Source organism: Carya illinoinensis, chromosome 6, assembly GCF_018687715.1.
Source record: "Carya illinoinensis cultivar Pawnee chromosome 6, C.illinoinensisPawnee_v1, whole genome shotgun sequence".
Taxonomy (NCBI): domain Eukaryota; kingdom Viridiplantae; phylum Streptophyta; class Magnoliopsida; order Fagales; family Juglandaceae; genus Carya; species Carya illinoinensis.
In genome coordinates this window covers 293,118-299,117 of record NC_056757.1, presented here as the reverse complement: position 1 = coordinate 299,117, position 6,000 = coordinate 293,118, and the positions used below count along the sequence as shown (strand labels likewise).

Genomic DNA, 6,000 nt, shown 5'->3' with positions numbered 1-6,000 from the left:
GAATAAATTATGATTATTCTTGCTTAAGTAGTTAAATCACATTAATCAACATCATTTAATCCAATATTTCAAAGCCATAAACGGAAGATCACAAAGCTTACGTTCTAAGGAACATTTCATCAAACACCATGTGTGTAAATCAAAAAGCTACTATTTTCCATTCCATAGAGTTCACTCTAACCTAGAAACAATTACACTACTTAGAATCATTTGACACAAGTGAGATAAAACCAAAATACAAATCCAAACAGCTTAACATAAATATGGAAACAAGCATAAATATAACCCAAAATGACCGTCACATAAATGAAAAGCTACAGGAAGATAGAAAGCCAAATAATAACTACTCAAATGTCCTAAATAAATAGAAGCTGCCGAAACAAGTTACTGGAATATAAGCTACTAAAGAGAGGCCGTAAACCATTGAAATTGAGTCCAACACACAAATAACTACCGCAAATAAAATACTAAAATAAAAACAAGCTGAAATGAAAAACAACTTAAATGTAAATGCAATGAAAACAAGAACTTGAATCCAGCCACAAGTCTTGGATTCAAGAATAAGAATGTTAATACCGAAAATGATGAAAAATAGGTCTTGGGAGTCGACTGAGTACAGTCTTCAACTCTCTAGCAAAAACCAAATATTTTTCTCCCTCTCCTTTCCATTTTCTCTCATGTTTGAAGTAAAAAAACTCAGCTGCCTTTCTATGCACACAAACCAAAAGCACCCCAAAAATGGGATAGACTTCCACGTGCCTCTCTAGCCAAAGAAAGAAAAATACAAAGCGTGTCTTCCCTCTGCTGTGTAACTGACTAAAGCCTCAACTTGTTCTGCTAGCAGCTAGAGCATCATCGAAGAGGACATCAAAAGATTTGTTAGGAGACCAGTATTAAACAACAATATGAAAAATAAAAATAAAAAGAATTAGGAATTGGCCTACATAGCATTTATTTTTTGTTATCAGATCATGTAAACATAGGTGAACAACTTTCTAAGAACCATATTAAGGGATGAGTACCCAGGTATCTTAGAGGACCTATTGATTATTACGCATTTATCACTGAACAAGGAAAAAAGTAAAACAGAGTAGATCAAAGCATTTTTTTCTTTGAGTATATACCTATTAAATCCAGCATAAACGTGTCCAAAAGTGCCTCTACCCAGCAGCTTTCCCTTTTCCCAGCGTGAGCCAGGGCTCACTGGATTATCTGTTCTTCCAGGGCTTCGTGGCATAGAGGGAGATGTTACTACTGAATTTGAGTGAGAAAAAATAGAAGAAATGGGAATTGTTATAGGAGAAAGAGGTAAACAGTAACTTTTTTTGTTTCCCATCATCAAGCCAGCTCATGTGTGACTCGATGGTTGTCTCTCCTATTCTAGGATGAATAGGAGTAATAGCACCACTATGAATTCTGGAGCTTGGGCCAGGACTAGTATTTTGAGAACTTGGTATTGGAGAATACTAGGGGTGTAAATTTTAACCGGTAAACCGGACCGGACCGGCCCGGACCGGACCAGTTGTGTCGGTTTTGAACCGGTCCGGTCCGGAACCGGTTTCATAAAATGAAAAACCGGCCGGAACCGGTCTGGTTTCGGTTCCGGCCATTTTTAGACCGGATCGGCCCGGACCGGACCGATACTATTTAATATGTGTATATTTTTTTATTTATTTAATGTTATATGTTATATATTTTATATTATATATAATTTTTTATATATAATATATAATAATATAAATTATAATTATATATAAGATAGTGTTATTTTAATTTATAAAATAAAAGTTTAATCTCAAACATGAAAATTTAATTGATCATATGCTTTAAATATATAATATTATAAATATATATTATTTATTAATAATATTTTATCATAGATTCATAAGAAGTAAGAACCTAAAAAGAAAGAAAATCACTCAAATATTATTACTAAATTTTAATGGCCTAATACACTTAAAACTCTTTATATTTTTTTTGATAAGTACATAAGACATTAGTAGATAAATATAAATTATATATATTAGCATATAATTTATATAAAGCCATACCAAAGCTATACTAATAGCATAAATTTTTTACATAGCACTTTTTTTTTTTTTTTGCATAGCAATCTTTTTATATAGTAGTTTTTTTTTTAAGTAGAATTTTTTGACATAGCAGTTTTTTTTTTTTTTTATAAACAGATTTTTTTTATAATAAATATATATTTTATTAAAACCGGAAAACCTGACCGAAAACCGATAAAACCGGAATACCGGTTTAGGAGGGTAATCGGTGCGTAATCGGTTTTGAAAAATGTAAAACCGGTGCCTACCGGTTCGGTCCTAGATTTTGTCTAAAACCGGACCGAACCGGACTGGTTACACCCCTAGAGAATACTCAAGACTACCCTTGCTTTGTTGCCAAAAAAACTGACCTGACGGTGAATTTTGCCCAGAGTTTTGACCTGAACTCGGACTGGAGCAATGACTAGATCTAACAAAAGTGACATCTGGCTGAGTCTTCCCAACCCAAAAACCAGAATTAATACCTTGCTCACAGCCAAACGATCTAACTAGACTCCTGGAAGGACTTGACATAGAGCTGTCTGGAGCACTACACAAAGCAACATTATAACAAATCTGTAGGTTTGGCACACAACCGCTTAAAGGTTTTCGTTTAAGTGATGTAAGGGAAGCATGATTACTAAATAAAAGGTCAGGTGGTTTTTTTCCTTCTCTTGAGTTTATTTGGGCAACGGTTGATCGATCCTTAAGCTTCAAGCTTTAGAAAATGTGCAAAAAATTGCCAGAGATTAGTAAGATAAAAGGAAGATATCAGGTAAGCACAAAAAGCATTCATATAAACTTTTTTTAATACAAATATGAGTGCAGGCGTTACTGTGGGAATATTAGATGTAACCGCACCTATAAGGGCTGCCTACATCAGCTGCAGTCCCAGTGTCATAATCAATGGCTTGAAGACTCCGATGACGTGAGCATGCTAGATCATTGCTACTAACAGAACTATCACTGGAAACTGAAGAATTGGCCAAATCTCCATCTAAATCTGCAAGATTTGACCTGCCACTAATGCATCCAGGCCTTGGAAGAGGCAAAAACAATAATGGCTTCGAGGCTTTTTCCAACCTAGGTTTTGTTGATACACCAATTCCAGAAACTATTTGACCCATACTAACAGGGTGTACACCAAGAACTGGAAGTGGTTGAGCATGAGGCCTTTCAGCAATACTTTGACACCTTGCCACATGTTTGGAAGGAGAAGGTGATCTTGATTCTAGTGGGGAGTGAGTTCCCTTCTCTAAAACTGTGTCACTGTAATGCCTTTGAGACACTCCTGATCTACTGCATACTTTACCTTCAGATGGACTCTTGAACTTTCTGTGTAATGTGTCAGCGAAACTTTCCTTGCTTGTTTTCTTCTTTGCTCCTTTGTTTGATGACTTCCCCCACCATGAACGCATTTTTTTTTTTGTTTACTTTATACTAAAATTTTAAAGAATCGGTGAGGAAACTTTCTAGAGAAAATCCATTTCCCAGTGATAAGATTGATGATATAACACCTTTAATTGAGCCAACTAATGCAGTTCTCACACCATTGGAATGATCAATTCTCAGCCCAAAAATGACAATCATCATAGGAGCTTATGGAGGAGCCACAACTACCAATTCAGAATTTCAGGCCGTATTTGAACTAGGTTCACAATTAGTATCACATAATTGAGACTTGCAGGAAGAGAAGCTGGACCTGAATTTTGGAAAAATCTCATGCTACATTTAGCGACCAACAAAGCTATGTAGCTTTGTAAATCATGTGCAAACTGAAACGCATGAAGCACTCATAGAGAAGAAACAAGTGCACATCACAAACATAATTATTTTAAAAGACAAAGAATGTGCCCATGCGGGTGAGTGCATGCTACATACCCCGGTTGTGTATCAACATTAGTTTAAAGAACTTTACAAAAGTCAAAAACTTTTCGCCAATCCATGATTGACCTGGCTTTTGTGTCACCCAAATAGCACCTAAGTGCACTAAGCTGATGGGGTTTTCACAACCTCACATCTATGTTACAACATTTTATGATTTGAATTTTCAACACTTTATGTACAAAAACATCATAGTTTTCTGCATATACATTCTCCAAGTGCAATTTCTTATAACAAAACTTTCCAATTCAACTTTGGAACCTAAATTATGCAACTCAACATATATGTTTCACATGCTTAAACCAACTGAAACCCATTTAGGTCAGTTAAGACATCTATTCCATAACACAGAAAAGAAAACAACGTATGAATACTACTCCTAGCTATATTTATGATATTTGTCTGACTCAAACAATGAGAGGACCCCAATTTGCTCTAAAACATTACCCGGTCCCACGAATCAACTATTAAACTTAAAAACAAAGAAAGAAAACAAAAAACTGACTAATTAAGCTAGGTTTGGATACAAAAATCCTTTCATATCATCTCATCTAATCATTACAACTTTCACAAATTCTTACACAAAATATAATAAGCAATTCAACTTTTTCAAATTTCAAAATAATAATAAAATTAAAAAAATTTTCTAAAAATATTTTATTAAAATTTCATCTCATCTTAACACATTGTCCAAACCTTGTAACTAAAATTAGAAAAACAAGAATTATGATAACTAGAATTGGACAACGAAAAAAAGTACACTTAGTGTAAATACTCAGAGCGGTGAATCTCTCCCAAACACAACAGATAATTTAGCAAAAATCTGAGTGATATAACTTGATTAAATCTTTCAGCAAACGGAAAGTTGGATGGCAAAAAGAAACTAGAAACGTGAAACAGGAAAATTTGCATGCAGACATGAATTTGGACGAAAGTTTTTTAATTGAAGGCTTGTGAAAGAGATCGCGTACACACACACACAGAGAGAGAGAGAGAGAGAGAGAGAGAGAGAGAGAGAGTATGCTTATGTTTGAACTGAGTTAAAACTTAAGACATGGTATCTTCATCTTGTCCAAGTGTCCAATTTTAATAATAGTAAATTAAAGTATAAAATAAAAAGAATAATGAAATACTTATATTAGATAATGTAATGATTTCTATACAATAACAATTGATTTAAAACCATTTAAAAAAAATTGATTTAAATCCATACTATATTTCTATAACAATAACAATCGAGCATAATTTTCTTACCTACCAAAACCAAAAAAAAAAAAAAAAAAAAAATACATACATACTATATGTTGTCATGGATTATTTTTAATCACACTAATTTTATACATATAATTTAAATTATTTCCTATGTTAATCTGGGTCGACCCGCTTTTACGTATTTTTTTCACTGAATGGTTGTTTTTAATTTAATTAATATATTAGTTTATTTATTTTAAATTAGTTTTTAATTTATTTGATGCAGTGTTTAATTTATTTAGTTGTTTTACGGTTTTTAATCTCGATTTCGGCAGATCTGTTTTATTTTCCAGATTGAAGATTGGACCTCATTTCTTCCCTCCATCTTTTCTTTTCCCTTTTTCCTTTTTCTCTTTTTTCTCTTTTCTTTCATTTTTCCTTTTTCTTTTTCTTTTTTTTCTTCCTTTTCCCTCCCCTCTCGCGCGACCCCCCTTCCCCGTCCGTCTCTCTCTCTCCTCTCCTTCACGCCAAAAGCTTCATCTGCCCAGACCCACCGCCGCCAGCCACCGTGTGGTACACCACCCCCACCAAGATCTTCCCCTCCCTCCGATGAACCATCCCACAAAATTCCACCACCAACGGAGCCGCCGTTTAGCCAGAAAAAGCCCATCAAGCTACACGATTTTTGCTCCGATCTGCCGTCGTCGCTCCACCTCCGGCCACCACCTCTTCACCACTTCATCACTGACTCCTTGCCGTCCTAACCCACCCATTTCCGGCCTCTAACAGTCATCGGAACAGCTCCCAAGAGCTAGTTTCCGTTTTGGGCATTTCGGCCCTTCCTCCGCCGTTTTCGCCGCCACCCACGGCCAAACTC

General features: G+C 35.1%; 1 pseudogene; it reads right to left on the bottom strand.

Moving 5' to 3' along the window:
* Positions 1-964: 964 nt before the first annotated feature.
* On the bottom strand, positions 965-3,466 carry LOC122313598 (annotated as a pseudogene).
* Between the last annotated feature and the right edge of the window lie 2,534 nt (positions 3,467-6,000).